Genomic DNA, 17,646 nt, shown 5'->3' on the forward strand with positions numbered 1-17,646 from the left:
GGAATGAGATTACAGAAACATCCCCCACGTACACCCAAGCGGGGGTGAGCCCGCAGAAGGAGGGTGTCATATGAAGTCATATTTCTCTTTTCTTGAGGAACCCACCCCCATGCCTATGTCAGATTGAAAACAGAGGGTGAATCCTCTACCCGAGTATGTGGCGGGAGCAATTTCGTGGATGGCATTTGTTCAGAACCCAGTGCTAACACCTCTTAAAAGGACAGAGGTAAGTTTTTTCCAGATAATGGTTTTCACCATTCTGTGAGTGGAAAATTGTTTCATGGTAAGAAAATGCCAAAGCACTTCCAACAGCGTTGGAAGAAATAGCTTCTAAACTGGATTTAGTCCCAGTGGACCGGTGTATATGCTTAGAGAACAGGCCTAATGGTATTTTTATTCTTTATTGTTCTTTGTGACAGTCAAAGCATATGTGTATAAACTTCACCTTAATTTGTTTAACAAAGAAATACAATTTTTTTTGTTTTGGTTTGGTTTTTGGATTTTTTTTTTTTTTTTGAGATGGCTTCTTGTGTTGCGCTTATCCTAGAACTTGCTCTATAGACCAGGTGGCCTCAAACTCATTGAGCTCTGCCTGCCTCTGCTGGGATTAAAGGCATGCACCATCGCTGCCGCCACGGCCACCACCCAGCTAAAGAAATACAATCTTTTCAAATTAAGCATGATTGGCTCCCCACAACATACACTCACTGCCTTTTTAGAGTCTCACTATGTAGCCTTGGAATTCTGTATGTAGACCAGGCTGGCCTCAAATGTATAGAAATCTGCCTGCCTCTGCCTCCCGAGTGTGAGGATTACAGCCATGTATCACCATGCCTGGCAATTAAGAAAGGGATGTTAATGGTGCTTGCCTGTGCACCCCTTTCTTAATTGCTGGTAGAACTTCCGTATGTTTTGCATGCTTATGCCTTTCCCGTGTGGCTCCCACTGAGAGCCCTGGTTAGCGGAGTGAACCACAGTTGTTTGATTATCTTGGTCGCGAATTAGTTTCAGACTCACGGTCCAGAGCAGGGCAATGAGGCCCAAGAGGAAGTCTATGGGTGTTCTTGCTTTCTCTCAAATGCGAGAGATTATCAGGCCCAAAGGAAACTCCAATTCCCCAAACTAAAAACGGCAGTCCAAATATCCAGAAATGAGCTCAGCCTGGACTAAAGGAAGATTAGCTAAAAGCAAGCAGTTAGATAAAAGCCAGCATTCCTCGGGATACTGAAAGAAGTCATTTTCCTTATCTCCAGCAAAAGGAACGTTTGTCTCCCCAATTAGCATCCTAGCCCTTCTTACTTCCTCCTCTACCCAAAAGTCCCTCCAGCGCATGGGGCTCTCTCCCCACGACTGCTCACCCTTCTTATAACCCAGCTGTTTGCATTAGTCACTGCTCCAGCGCTTGCTATCCATACTGCACGCTCCCCCCGCCCCCCGCCATCTCTCTCCTATTCCCTGCTCTTCTCCCCTTTCTTACAGATGTCCCTAGCCATGTCCAGTCTTCTGGCCATGTTCCATTTGCTTCTTTCTCTCTCTGCTCTGGACTTTTCCAGATACCTCTGGCTGTTCTTTCTCTCATATCCACAATGACACCTTCCCATATCATGGAGCGGTCATGTTGGCGGTTTATATAGAGATACATCTGCCTTACAATATAGTGTCTTCCAAAGATTTTTTTGAGACAGTGACAGTCGATGGCCATGACTAGAATCATCCAAGACCCTGAGAGTGTGACACGAAGGAGCGTGCTGATCTGGCCAACAAATTAATATGCTGTGGATAAACAACAAAGACAGCAAATACCCATAGTTTACTATAACTTAGAAGTGAGGTTTGCTTAAGCGTTTATCATAAATGCCCACAGATATTTAGGACACCACTGCTTTCGTTAAATAACTACGCAGTGAAATAAAACATTTCTAGTTCATGCTAGTCTCAACACTTTAAACAGAAAAACCTCAACGATCTCTCCCTTGATTCAAAGAGACAGACAGAGAGAGAGGAAGAGAGAGAGAGAAAGAGAGAGAGAGAGAGAGAGAGGTAGAGTTTGTATTTTTAAAATGGTTCTAAAATTTAAGATAAATTATTCTCAAAGAAACATTCTTCAGAATCATTCCTTCATTTGTTGACTATCGTATATGATTCATGGACAAGACAAAAATTTAAACTTAAATATCTGCATATATTTGCACATCAGAATTGGATGAGGAGAAATGAAGTATTAAAATGGCCTGTTTTAAAATGTTTTTTTTTTTTTAACGAATGATGAAATATATAGACCCATTCACTGCTGGAGATAAAAATTTAAGTGTTGTCTAGACTAACCTATAGCTATAAGGAAACTGGTTAAGACAGGAGTTCTGGATAGACAGGGCAGTAAACACTTTGCTATTTGTTAGAATTCCAACTGGTATGACTGGAAATCATGTGTGAATGCATGTGTGTGCGCGCGCACACACACACACACACACACACACACACACACACACACACACACAGAGCACATTTTCTTCTCCTGACTCTATTAAAATTCATTTAGACTTCCTTTGTTTCAGAATTATCTACCTCAGCTGCAAGGGAAAGTTGTTTGTATTTCTTGAGGGCTAAACTTTAAGATCACTTCCTGCCATTAATGTGCTGTTAGGGGTGTTTGGGGGCATTTCCTGTTCCCATTCTTAGCAGTGCTGAGCCGGAGGATGTGGATGGTCGCTGATGTTTCATTTTCCAGAATGGTTTCACAGGTGACGTTTAAGGTAGAGATGGGTCACTGTGGTTTCCCCAGGATAAGTCCAATGTGCTTTCTGATGACGCTGTCTGTAGCGTGGTTGACAGAGCATTTTCGTCCATCTTGGGAAACAAGCTAGGCTCAGTGAGAACGGCACTGCTGCCCTCTTTATTAGTGAAAGCAGCACCGTTGTTTCTTGATATCCTGCTCTGGCTGGCAGGCTGGATTCAGGCCTGGTACAGATACTGGTAACTGAGCAGTTATTACTGAGCCTAGCTGACTCCGTAATCTCAGAGGCAGCGGCACTATTAGGAGATGCAGCTTGGTTGGAGTGGATAGGGCCTTGCTGGAGGAAGCGTGTCACTGTGGGGGTGGGCTTTGAGGTTTCCTTGTGTTTAGGACACTGCCCAGTGTCTCAGTCGACTTCCTGCTGTCTTCTGGTCAAGATGTAGCCAGCACCACATCTGCCTGCAAACCACCATGTTCTTTGTCATGATGATAATGGACTGAATTGCTGAAACTGTAAGCAAGGCACCCCAATTAAATGTTTTCTTTCTAAGAGTTGCTGTGGTCACGGTGTCTCTTCACAGCAATAAAAATCCTAACTAAGGCAGGGCCCAAAGACATCCCTGGGCATAAAAGTTAATTAAAAATATAAAGAAAAAAAAACAAACGTATGTGGTTACATATGATTACAAATTTTACTATTAAAAATAATTCCTAGACTGGGAATGTGGCTCAGTTGATAGAGTACTTTTTTTTTTTTTTTTTTTTTGGTTTTTCGAGACAGGGTTTCTCTGTGGCTTTGGAGCCTGTCCTGGAACTAGCTCTTGTAGACCAGGCTGGTCTCGAACTCACAGAGATCCGCCTGCCTCTGCCTCCCGAGTGCTGGGATTAAAGGCGTGCGCCACCACCGCCCGGCTAGAGTACTTTTTTTTAAGAGTGCACCGAGTCCTGGGTTCAAATCCCCCAGCACCACCTATACCAGGTGTAGTAGAAGGCATCTATAATCCCAGTACTTGGGAGGCAGAGGTGGAAGAATCAGAGGTTCAAAGTCATCCCTGGCTATATATCAAGTTCTAGGCCAGCCTATGCTTCATCAGAACCTGCCAAACAAAATAAAATAAAACAAATCCTCAACCGAACATAAAGGCAAACAACCCTAAAGCCTTTCCCAAGCTGTGACCGAGGGAACGGATATGTTTATAACACAGAGATGCCGTTCAGATTTGAAGTCACTAAACACCACCCATCCCCACCAGAGGGTTCCCCCACCAGGTGGTTCGCCAAGGATGTAATGACATCCAAGCAAACACAAATTAGCCCCTATATACATTTACACAAACACACAACTGTCCAATGTAATCACATTAGCCACTAACACCTGCTCCGCTGGAGTTAGAAGCAAGGGGAATACTTGGGAGGTGCTTTTAATTGCAAAGCAGCTCACAATGTTTATTATTCAGAAATAAATGCCTTATGTAATAAAAATTTAGGTAAACTTAAAAACTCCCAGGTGTTATCTTCAGGTAGTGATGTAGTAAGCCATTTTAAGGGTTTAAACTTTTTAAAAAATATTGCGTGCGTGAGAGTTTTGCTTGCAAGTATGTCTGTGCACTTGCATGCCTGGCACCCGCAGAGGCCAGAAGAGGGCGCTGGATCCTCTGGAACTGTAGTTACAGACAAACCTAAGATGCCTCATGGGTTCTGGAAATTGAAGCTGGGTTCTCTGGAAGAGCACCAAGTGCTCTTAACGACTGAGCCATCTCTCTGGCCCCCTTTAGGTTTATTTATTTATTATTTTTTTTAATGTTTTTCTGTATTTGTCTCTTACTTTATTAATTAAGACTCAGAAACAGAGTCAGTCTGTATGGTACAGGCCTGTGAGCGCAGCTACTCCAGAGGCTGAGAAAGGGGGATCTCGGACCCAAGCCCGGCCTGAGCCTCTGAATGAGTCCAAGGTCAGCTGTGGCAGCTCAGTGAGGCTGTTCTGAAAAGACAAACCAAAGAGCTGAAGGCACAGTTCAAGTGCAGAGCGCTTAACACTCGGAAGGCCCTAGGCTTAATTCTTTGGCCGAATAAGTAAATAACTAAGTAAACAAAAATGAATAAAAGAAAGTTCCTAAGTCAGCCTTCCTGTGGAGCCTGCTTTCTGACTTTCCTGTGCTTACTCTGGTGGTTGACACAGTTCAGACCCCTGTCTGAAAACCGTGTCCGCTTTCCCCAGCTTTCTCGACAGATTCACACGCTCTTGGCTTCGCGTCCTTCTCTGAGCATATATAGTAAAAGCTAATCAGGGCTTTTCTGTAAAACGCAAGAATTATCTAATATATGAAAACTAAGGCATAAAAAAAATTTGGCGCACCAGCTAAATATAAGTGGTCTTAGCTAGCATCCAGTTTAAAATAACTTCGGCCCCCATGATTGACGTGGAATTTACCCAACGGCTAGTGCTGGTACTACATTTTTCAAATCCTTCTACTTTTTCAAAATAGGTTGTTGAGTCGAGCTTTATGTGCTTATATGGCAAAGCTCCCCTGTTTACTGTCCCAAGACCTAAGCATAAAATCTAGTTAAGGGTTCTTGCCAAAGCATGAATCAGTCGCAGCAATATTCTGAACTCTGTTCTTTCTTTCCATTCTCTAATATTTCTTCCATCACAACCCAAACAATTACTCATAATTAAACTGAGTAGAGGAAAGGGGCCCTGGCAAGAAGTGTACTTGGCAAAGACCCAGAGCCTCTTCATTGTCTTCCACACAGAACAGTTACATCAGTTCCTTCCACCGTCAGAGTAAAAAAAAAAAAATGGATTTTGCAGAGCAAGGGTTGAAAATAAGGGGAAGGAAACAACTTATTTACACATTCCTAATCAAGCTAATGCATAATCTGTTTATGGGGAAAGGAGAGAGAGACTTTGAATTGCGTGGTCGTTCTAAAGCCTGCTTTCAGTTCCTATCCCACAAGCTCATCAGCATAGGCCCATTAGCCTCTTGGGTCTCTAGGCTCTAGGCTCAGAAAGGGTAATAAAACCCAGAGTCCAGAAGCTCCAGGAGAAGTTAAATGCTGGCCACATTGTTTGAAAAGTTCTCCTATTTACTCAGTAGCTCCTCTTCAAATCCTAGAGCAAAACGAAGACCTAGAGTCTAAATTTGTCACCTTATACCAGACGGCTTAGAGGTTGTCATAGTCAGGGTGTCTATTGCTACGATGAAACACCATGACCAAAACGCAAGTTGGGGAGGGAAGGATTTATTTGGTTTACACTTCAACATGGCTGTTCATCACTGAAGGAAGTTAGGACAGACACTCAAGCAGAGCAGGAACCTGGAGGCAGGAGCTGACACGGAGGCCATTGAGGGGGTGCTGCTTAGTGACTTGCTTCCCCTGGCCTATTTAGCCTGCTTTCATATAGAACCCGGGGCCACCAACTCAGGAATGGCTCCACCCACTGTAGGCTCACAGCTGGATCTCATGGAGGCTGCTACTTAACTGAGGCGCCTTCCTCTCTGATGACTATAGCTTGTGCCAAGTTGACAACACAAAGCCAGCCAGCCAGAATGTAAATTGTTCAGCCTCAGTTCCTCTGAAGACAGCGATCACAATGCAGTACATTTTTGCACCCCAACGATGCAATGACCACCAATGTGTCACCAGTTCACAGGCATTCCAGGTGCGTTAGTGTCCAGCCACCTTGGGGGCTACCGGGATCAAAGGTCGACCTCCAAACTAGGTTCTTCATTCACCTGGCTGCCCCGGGTCTTTCCCTTTATGCTCCTTGCCACTTCTAGGTAACCTGGAACTTACTAGTGTTCCCTAGGAAAGGGAAATAAGGTGTAAGGGGTCATCTTCCAAACCCAAGAAGCTCCAGAGACTTCAGACTACATTTCTTAAGGACACCAAATGAGAGAGAACCATTGTCTCCAGGAGGTGGTGGCCGGGCAGTGGTGGTGCACGCCTTTAATCCCAGCACTCGGGAGGCAGAGGCAGGCGGATCTCTGTGCGTTCGAGGCCAGCCTGGTCTACAAGAGCTAGTTCCAGGACAGGAACCAAAAAGCTACGGAGAAACCCTGTCTCGAAATATCCAAAAAGGAAAAAAAAAGAAAAAGAAACAAGTTTTGGATTCTGAGAAATTAGAGTTCTCATTCGTTCCTTGCTTAGGTCCCCGAATCTCATTTATTTTCCTGGACACAAGCCCTAAACGTTGCAGTTCCCTGGGCCATCATAGACTAGGAGGCAGGTGAGCAAGACTACCAAACACCCAGACCTAGCTCCTGCTCCGCAGAGCCAGGCGACCCTAAGAAATGAGGAGGACGGAGATATCTGGGTGGAGGGGGACAAGCTATGGACTACCCTAAATTTTTGAAATGAGGGATCAGCTCCAAAATGTTCATTCCCGAACATAATGAGTTATCACGATGCATCCTATAGCAGAAAGCTGATCATGGGTTAATCTGACCCCACATACCAACCCCTTAAAAACCGCATTCTGACCTGCGGTTCTCTGTCCAGGGTCACACATTTTAGAGACCAAGTGCCTATCTTGGCGTTGCAGCTGGCATGGAGGATGTCCTGTGTGAACTCTGTGTGAACATCGCTGACGGTGATGTTCTTTGGAATGCAGGCCAAAGGGCCGACAGTGGAGAGAATCTGGGATCTACACAGGCCAAGGCAGAAGTTGCTGACCAGCAAGGCTGGCTGATGGGCACAGCAGTTTCCCCTCCTCCCCCAGGCACGTCTGTACCAATACCTCTAGAGTATTCAGAAGGCACTGGCCAAGAAAATTTGGGAAAAATTCCCCAAGCAAGTAGCAAGAAGGTCTCCACAGGACTGGCAAGGCAGCTCCAAAGAAGGTAGAACTCTCTTGTTGACAAGTGACAGGCAGTCAGCTCAAAGGGGACTGGGGACTGTGAGCCAAGAAAACCATATCGGCGTATATAAACAGGCTAGGGTTCAAAGGCCAAAGCCCGGTTGATTCAGAGGTCCTATAACGTGACTTGGGCTACAGTTTGGCTTTTCTATGTCTGTGTAGGCTTGCTTCTGAAGACCAGTTCTCCCAGAAACCAAGGCTCTGGCTGTTGTAAGGGCTGTGATCATTGTTTTGTTCTGTGGCATCTGGAAGCCCTCTCTGCACCTAGGAAACATGTCACCTCCGAAGTTTCTGGAGCACACACCCTCCCAGGAGAGGAGCTCCACACCAGCTGCCTGCGCTATCAAGCAGGCTCAGAACTGACACAAGAGCTCCGACCTTGCCCGGGTGAGCTCACATTCCTGGGGCAGCAGTGGCAGCGGCCCTAGGGATCCCATATGCTGCTAAATGCCCTTTTAATTAGTTTCCTTTCTAGTGAGATGGAAGCAGCTGCCTAGATTCACACAACTCCCATTCAGCAACCCCATTCAGCTAGGAGCTTCATTCTTCAAACGTGCCTGCCGATCCAGAGTCCAAGCATGGATGGTTTGGGTTTGGTTTTAATTCCTTTCGTTGTTGTTGTTTGTTTTGAGAGTAGGGTTTTGTTCTGTTGCCTCTGCTGGCATTGAACTCAAAACCCTCTTCTCTAAGTCTTTCCATTAGCAGGTATTATGGTCCCATGCTCCTCACTTGCTTCAGCCAAGGATTCATGTTGATGTTTTGAGGGTCACCTGGGTGCTGAGTGCATGCTCCCTTCCACCCCAGGCTTGTCATTCAAGGGATAAGGCTCTTTTTTCAGTCCAAACTGTGTGAGATGTCCCTTTCTGTGACTAAAGAGAGTGGAGCTCACAAAAGACAATTTCAGGGACCCTTTTCTGAAACAGAAGGGGGGAGCATCCCAGAATAAGGAGGGGAATACATGACAACCACTTTCACGTCATATAAAAAAGTTTCTGGTTATTTGCCAGTTCCTTTGAAACCCATAAATACCAAACTACAAAGGCTTGAAAGAATAAGTCCTAATTTCCAGTCCCAAACAAAACAAGAGATCTTAAAGCGAGGCCGATTTTGCCACAATGACATATGATGGCTAGAAGGGATCTCACTGTGAGAGAAAAAGAAAAAGAAAATGTTTTGTCTCTAAATGTTAGAAAATTCATAGAAAAAATTTTCAGTAATCGTCAGATGTTAACCATTGCTTCTAGGCAAAAATCTCTGCCCTGCCCTTTCTTCCAGTGAGTGTCCCATTTCCGGGCCTAGACTTGATAAGATACTCCTAAATCCTATTGTAAGATGAGTCCCCTGCTGGAAATTTGCCAAGAGCTTTTACCGAGGGAAATAAATTATCAGCTACTGCTTAGCATTGCTTTTTCCCAAAGATTGGGAAGCAGACTAAATGCCCCATAGTCCTTCATGATGCCAAATACTTGGGGATCTACAAGCTTAACCAGAAGCAGAAAGATAGTTGGAAAGGGAGATAAAGCCAACTTCAAAGGGAAGGAGTTAGAAAGAACACTCAGGGTCAAGAGATGGAACATATATAAATTATGTCAAGGGTAGCAAACCTCAGCTGTATGCTTGGTGCCAGTAGAAAGAATCTGACCCAGTGTGATAGTCAGGGTTTTCTAAAGGAACAGAACTTATGGAGTGATAGATCTATCTATCTATCTATCCATCTATCTATCTATCTATCTATCTATCTAGTTATCTATCTTGTTGTTGTGGGGTATTTGATTATACTGTAAAACCCAACTCTTTGTTAATAAAATCAACATTGGATCAGGGGGTGGAGCCATAGTTGATAAGAATTAGCCCTAGAGAGTACGGACGAACCTGGGAAACAGAGAGACACAAAGGAAGTGGTAGGGAGGGACTTGGAGTTTTTCCTGTGGTCTTTTTGGTTTGGGACAGCTGGAGAGATTCTGTCTTGTTGGATGACCAGACAAAAAGGAAGATCAGCTGGTTGCTTCTTGGTCTTTCTGAGCTAGCTGGTTTTCACCCCAACATCTGACTCCTAAGTCTTTTTCAATAAGTAGAACAATAAAGATTTATTGTAAAAGCTAAATGTGGTGGCAATGGCAGAGCTGGGGTCTGGGGGACCTGAAATTTTGCCAGACCATGACCTGAGCAGTGGAGTGCTGACTGAGGGACCACAGATAGTAGTTGCATTGAGATTATGAGAGAGACTGAACATCTCCTCTTATAATTATTTTTCACTATTTTGAAATCTATTATTTGCCTTTCTATTTTTCTATTGGCCTTTTCTACTGCTTTGACAAATTGTATAGAATCAGTACTCATTACACTTAACTTCCATCTTTACAAATCCACCAACTCATTGAGGGCTGTCTAATAGGACCTCATGAAACTAAAATACTATGTAAAGCAGAGGAACTGTCAACCAGATAAAGAAACAGTTCACAAAGTGGGAGAAAAATCTTTGCAATGCTTCTTACAGAGGATTCCTGCCTAGAATATATAAAGAATTCAAAAAGTGGACTTGGAGAGAAGATTGAGCCATTAAAAGCTAGGCTCACAACCAAAAACACCAAGAACTCAATATCAAGAAAATAAACAACCCAATTAAAAAGTAGGTCATGAACAGAGCATTCTCAAAAGAAGAAATATAAATAAATGACTGATTAACTCTTAAATAACTGTTCAACATCCTTAGCCATCAGGAAAACGCAGATTAAAATTTCTCTGCGATTTCATCTTATCCCAGTTGTGATGGTCATCATCAGACACACAAATGTCAATAAACTGATATGAAAAATGGAACTATTATAGGTTGTTGGTGGGAGTGTAAAATAGTTCAGCCATGGGAATCAGTCTGGAAGTTTCTCAGAAAAACTAGAAATAGATCTATTGTATGGTTCAGCAATGTCACTCATGGGCAGATAGTCAAAAAACTGGGTCCTGCTGCACAGACCTTTGCATACCCGAGTTCCCTGCTGCTCTATCCACAGAGCTAGGAAACGAAATCAATCGACTGCACATGGACTGATGAACAGATAGTGCAAGTGTGGTCCATCTACACAATGGAACAGGAGAATACCATACAGAGGAAGGTAACCGCTTCATTAAGTCAGACACCACATATTCTTTCTCAGATGTGGATTATGGCTTCAAACTTAAAACTTTGTTTTTTTTTTTTTTTTACTTGTAATGTCTGCAGAGGCCCAAAAAGTCAGGTGGGAGTCATGGTAGATGGGGGAAGAGGCTTGACGGGAAGTGGAGACAGCAGAACATGGGTGTGCTAGGGTTTCAACAGGGACGGACTCACATGGTTTAGGGATTGACCTAAAGGTGGCAACAGAAGTTTATAGTGTTCGCAGTGACTTTACTGATGGTAAGAGTTGCAATTATTGTCCATTGGTCATTGAATTTTAGTATACACACACATGAACATACACACCCCCATATACATCCCCATACCTGTCCCCCATACGCCTCTCCACACTTTCCCCCTCCATATCCCCATACACACATAGCCATATAACCATAAAACTGACCACAATTTATAAGGTCGGACTTACGGTTATGTTTACTTACAGCACATGTTCATGTAGTTTAGTTAACAAAGGATCAGGTATAAAGTTAACAATTAACTAAGATGAATGACGGGGATAAACACCCGAATCCAGGTATTATGTGCCATCTGGTCTGTGCCCTCTGCCCAGGCAGAAACAAGCTCGCAAATGTCACCTACTCAAACAGAACCCACCAGGTGGGGAAGAAAGACAAGGTCATGTGACTGCTGCTCCAAGGAGAAACAATTAGACTGCCAGGGGTACGGTTTCACTTTCTCCTTGAAAAATATTTATTGAGGATAGTGAAGCCTCTAGCCCGAGTTACAAAGATATGCTTTCCTTACTCATTCTACAAGATCTGCACTTGGATGGTGTTATACTTTGAATGTCACATAAGCTACGCGGGTCACTTAGGGCAACCACAACAAAACTCACCTCAATCAGGCTTGGCTAGGATCCCACCCAGATGAGTGAATCTCTCTTTAAGTGAAATGAGAGGTGGCTTGGGAATCCTTAGGCGACGAATCCAAAGTTGTATTTTAAAAAAGAGCAGAAAGTGACAAGCAGACTCTAAACTGGAGGTCACACTTCAGCATCTCAGGTTGTCAAATCTCAGGAGGCTGGTTTTGAAAGCCTGAGAGCAACCCCTTGACACAGAGGCACCAGACAAAGGCTTCTTCTGGCCCTCAGTCCGCAGCGCCAGCTCTATGACTTCAGCGATAGATATGAATCTGTGGCCCACATGCAAATTATTCCTGCCGACACAAACAGTGTCCTGTAGAGAGACGACTAGTGAAAGCATCCAATCTGATAAGCGTTAGATGGACCACTCCTGGGGCAGGTAGCAGTTACCACTCTCAGGGCTGGGGAGCTGTATTGTGCATGGTGTGTACAGTAATGCCTTGGACCTTTCCGAGCGCCTATGAGTAACTCGGCGTGTCTGAGTTCAAGTGCCCCGGAACTGCATTTCAGATGCACAAGCCTTTCTATTAAAAATATTTTAATATATATTTATTTGTATATAACATAGATTAAATAAATATATTTTTATATAATATATATTTACTTCATTTTATGTGTATGAAGGTTTTGCCTGCATAGTATATGTATGCACACCTGGTGTCCAAGGAAGGCAGAAGAGGGTATTGGGTCCTCTGGAACTGGAGTAATAGATGATTGTGAGCCAGCCTGTGCATGCTGGGAATCGAACTGGGATCACTGCAACAAGACCACTAAACCACTGAGCCATCTCTCCAACCCCAAAGTCTTCTTATTTTTACTACTGGCATTCCAAACAGTCATCTTGACTGTTCTGTATTATCTCTTCAGTCCAATGATTATATGTCAGACAGGTATCTGTTGTTATTTGAGAGTATTTATACAGCGATGCTTACAGGTGGAACTGGGTAGAGAAACAAATTCTGTTATTCTTGTCTCCTTGTCTCTGCTGCAGCTTAAGAATGACTCTTCCCCCCTCATTCTACATCCTATATTAGTTTTGTCTCAGTGCAGCAACAAAATGTCCAACAAAAGGACCTTAGGGAAGGAATGGTTTACGCTGGCTTAGGGTCAAGTGGCCAAGGTAACACCATCTCGTTCATGTCTTACCCTGACTCCACTTATCTGCCTCTAACTCCCAAACAGTCAATGCCTTCAGGACTTCCCAGGACCCTGGCCATGCCCAGATGGGCCACCAATATCTGCTGAGTGCATGGCCAAAACACACGCTACCTGATCCCCTGACCTGTACCTGACTGTGACGCTGTTTTGGCTTTTGCCTTTATAAACACTGTACTCCTGAGCGTGGTGCCAAGATATCAGTCGCCAGCTAATAAAAGACTCTAATTTGGCTTTATATGCATTGTGATCTGTAACTTCCTCCCCGGGACTATAACAACAGGAATATTGACCATCGTGGCAGAGATTATGGTATAGTGGCAGAGGCACGAGCCAGGTAGTCATGCTGTGTCCAGAGTCAGGAAGCAAAGACAGAGGAATGCTTTTACCCATGGGGCCATTCTCACTCAAACTACCACAGCAGGGCAGCACCCTAACCTGACCGGGTGACCTTCTAAGAGAAGAGTCCTCCCTGGGGTCCTCTCCTTCCCCATCCCTTATCTCTCTCCTCTCTCTTCCTCCTCTCCTCCCAGTGGATACCCCATGGAGAGTCCACAGAAGGATACAATCAGAAGCCCCTAGAGTTCAGAAAATAAAGGCTGCATCTACTTAACACAAGGGGTTTGGCGCTTTGAGCTTATGGCTCTGAACAGTGTAGCCAGCATCTCACGCATGTGCCCAAGCCCACCTCCACAGAATCCACCATTCTAATTTTCTTACAGTCTTCCTACCAGGCATGGTGGCACATACCTCTAGTCTTAGCACTTGGGAGGCAGAGGAAGGAGGCAGAGGAAGGCCAGCCTGATCTACATAGCAAGTTTTAGGCAGCAAGAGATACATGGTAAGACCTGGGGTAAGGGAGAGAGGGAGAGAATCTCGTTGGACAAATCTTTTTTTCGGCTTTCCACTTTTTAGTTTGGTTCCTTTAATTGGTTTATTGAGGATGTGTAGCCAGACCCCACTTGGTACAGATTGTGACCATCAAACTTGATAACGCACGCAGGGCCCTTTCCCTTCTCCTCGGTGTTAGTGTTCATCCCTTGCTGGGCTTTTCTTTCCCACCATCCTTTGCCACAGTGTTGCTCTGTCAACAAGAAGTTGCCACCCTAGGATACCCATCTTAGGGATGCTTGCTGGCTTCCGCCGTCTACCCACCCGCTTTTCCCATTCCCTCACTGCCAGGTCCCACTCTTTCCCCTAGAGAGCAACGCTTCTATCCATTTGTCGACGTCAAACCTCCATTCATCCATTCAACGGTGCAAAAATGCACCAACTCAGTCCTTCCCTTAAAATGAAACTAAGGCAGATCCTTGTCTCTTTCCCTCCGAAGCACCCTCTCGCATAGCATCCGGGAAGCTAAGCGGGCCGTGAAAACCGGAAGGAACACAGTTATTGGTCAGTTTCTCGCTGATAAGGGCTAATGACCCCTCCACAGTGGTACTCTTGGTGAAGGGTTAAAGAACTACGAGCCTCAGGTGGGCTGAGAAACTGGCCAGGAAAGTGGACTTGACTGATAACACCCTTGGCTGTTGTTCTAAGAAGCTTCTAATAAGATCAACAGACCAATCGCCTTCCTTTCGGGGAACTGACTTGCTGACGGGGTCTCCCACCCTAAAAGTTCCCTTTTCTGCTCTTTAAAGATCCAAGTCCCTGGCGCGTAGGTGCAGTCTCCTCTCCCACAGAGAGCCTGCTGCCCTTCATAGTTCTGATGAAAGGCCACCCTGCTTCTAGCAAGGTCGATTTCCTCTTGTAATTCCACATCACCTCAACCAGTCCCAATCGATCAGCCGACATCTCAATAGGCAAGTCCAGTTGTATTTCCTAAAAGAGGGTATCTCTGGTGTCTGCGACAACCGCCATTGTCTCCACTTCCCCCCTCTGGGTCTTTCTAATTGCTTGAACCCTCATGTAGAACTGGAGGGCATGCCATATTAAAAAAAAAAATCTAGTCCACAAACAACAGGTGCTGGACAGAAATAGATGATACCATCAGAAGTCAATTTCCTTTCTGAATTATATTTGCAGCTGGGGAGGGCACATCTGTTGCAGGGGTTTGCAGCCTGAAGGCTATCGAGGAGGCTCTCTCCTTATGCTTGGCGTTGCACCCTTCCTCCTGTTTCCCCGGTAACACGAGAAAGGTAAACACCAGTTTTCCTATTACTTTAAGTTACCAAATGGCAAGAAGGACATCCCTGGGTTTTGCTGACATCCATTCAAAGAAACAATTTCCCTCCAGTCAAAAGAATAGAATTTAAGTCTCACCTCTGGCCCTCGTAAGGAATATGACATTCTAAGCCACCCCAGGCTTTACCTACTAGTGTCTCCTTCCTTCAAGAGATAATCCAGCTGAGCCTGTCAATCACCTGGTCAGGTCCAGCCCCTGGAAAGCCAGTTCACCTGTAGACATACTAAGGGGGAGGAAGGGCTTGTAGGGGTCCAGCCTTGACAGGATTCGCACGTTCCAGGGTAGGAGCGTGAGGATTAGAATTTTTAAGCAAAAGGAATAGAGATATTAGAGGAATAAAAGGCAGAAATATAGAACAGCATTGGAATGGAAATTCAGTGAATACTGAACAGCCTGCACTGAATGGTCTGGACTGAGCCTCTTGGAAGCAATGAGCATGGCAATGGGACAGGAAGGTCATCAGTGGTAGATGCAGAATTAACAACATAAAACACATATGTTGGTCCTAGAGAGGGCGGTAAAAACGAAATCTGTTTAATATGATATTAACCGTTTTTAAAGCATACAGTTCAATAGGCTAACCGAGGTAGCCTCTAGATTTTGTCATTCTGCTTTGCACTTCACAAAGACCTGTGCCACACTGTGACACAAGGTAATAACTAAGGTTATTAATAACGAAGGTTTTTACCTTGCCAGAATATGAATAGCACTTCTAACGGGAATTAGTCTGGAAAGTTGGCGCAACAGAATTATGAAAAGAGCATAACTCCTTCCTACGAAAGACCAACATTACATTAGAATTACCCACAGGGCAGGGAACCCTGACTGCTCTTTGGACTAGAGAGGGAGGATGAGGGAAGTGGGGGGAGGGGGAGGGAAAAGGGAGGCGGGGAGGAGGCAGAAATTTTTAATTAAAAAATTTGATAAAATAAAAAAATAAGACATAAAAAAGATTTTAACAGTATGTGGTTTCCTTAATTTGTATCCTAGTTTTCTCCATTCTTACAGAAAAAAAAAATGCTAAAGTTGACTTTCTTCAAAATTCGCTTTAGACCTGACCAAGTTAGAGCTCAAACTGCTTCCGCAAGAACATTCCTTCAAAGATACAAACGCATCCATAGAAGTTGCTCTAAAATTCAGGGATGGATTTAATTCATAGAATACATTTAAGTTACATATAAACCCAAAAAGTAAGAACTCCACCTACTTATAAAAAAACAAAAGTGACCAGAGACAGGTGGATCTCTGTGTGGTTGAGAACAGCCTAGTCTACATAGGAAGTTGGAGGCCAGCCAAGGTGACACAGTAAGACTTTGTCACAGTTAAAACAACAACAACAACAACAGGGTGGTGGCGCCAGACCTGGGGAGGTGGAGCTAGGAGGGGTATAAGTTAAGCCCATCCTTGGGTTCCATAGCAAGAACCTGTTCAAACAGGTGCTGGTATACAGCCATGTAGCTCAGTGCAGAAGTGCTGGGGAATCATGCACAAGGCCCTAGAACAAATTAGCCAATGCTGCCTTCTAAAAATAATCTCATCTTGACCCCAAATTGATTCCTTTGGGGGATTTCTGTATCTTACTTTTCTTATAGTGCATTGGCCAGGATCATTGTATTTTTATTACAACTTTACATTTTATTCCTATTATCTTCAGAAGAATTCTTGCTACCTCCTCTTTTCTTTCTCTTCCTCTTCCTCCTCCTTCTTGCAACAGAGTATCACTATACAGCTCTGGCTATCCTGGAACTCTCTATTTAGACCAGGCTGGCCTTGAACTCATGGAGATCTGCCTGCCTCTGCCTCCTGAGTGGTGGAATCAAAGGCAAACATTCTTATTTTATCTTTTTATTTTGTTTTATTTTTCCATAGTGCTAGAGATTAAACCCAGAGTGCCTTAAATATCTTGGACAAATATTCTTTCATCTAACTACACCTGGACTCTTAAAAAAATGAGAGGCTTTTTAAAAATTGTTTTTATTGAGCTATATATTTTTCTCTGCTCCCCTCCCAAATGAGAGGTTTTTGAATTTACATTTAGATTTGCCCAGAAATTTGTCCCCAGTATGAAGGACTACAACCCTAGCCTTTGAGATTTTACCTAAGCGATTTCTGAGTATAAGAATCACCGTGGAGTTATTTAAAAGATCCAGTCCTCATCTAGGTCTATGGGAACCTATTCTGAGGGCAATGCCAGTTAAAGGAAGAGTAAAGGGGCTGACACGCAGAGCAAATGAAAGAAAAGCAAAGAATAAAAATCAAAAGTATTTATAAGGGTGGGTAATGTCCTCTGAAGCAATAAAACTTAACATGCGTGATGATCATTTTAGAATTTGTTTATACTCTACCTTCCAAATATTACTAGAAATGTATTTGTCTGCTACAAGTTAGCACCATGGTTCATAGGATCTGGCCCTAGATCCATAATAATTAGAAACCAAACATTAATAACCTTCATAAGGAACTGGATGGCCCTCGGGTAGAGCTTCCAGATGCTTCTCCGTCGAGGCAGGCACTCACCACTTTTCCTTATTTCTGAGTTTCAGGTCATTTTCCTTAATGGGCATCAAGTGTTCAGCACAGATTTCGCTCCATGACAAGGCTCCGAAGGTAGCCACTTGTTTGTTATTTCCATACTGGCAACTTCCAACTGGCTTTGACACATGCGCAGTGGAGGATT

This window comes from Microtus oregoni, unplaced genomic scaffold (genome assembly GCF_018167655.1).
Source record: "Microtus oregoni isolate MIOR12 unplaced genomic scaffold, Mior012 000007F_ref0000211, whole genome shotgun sequence".
Lineage (NCBI taxonomy): Eukaryota > Metazoa > Chordata > Mammalia > Rodentia > Cricetidae > Microtus > Microtus oregoni.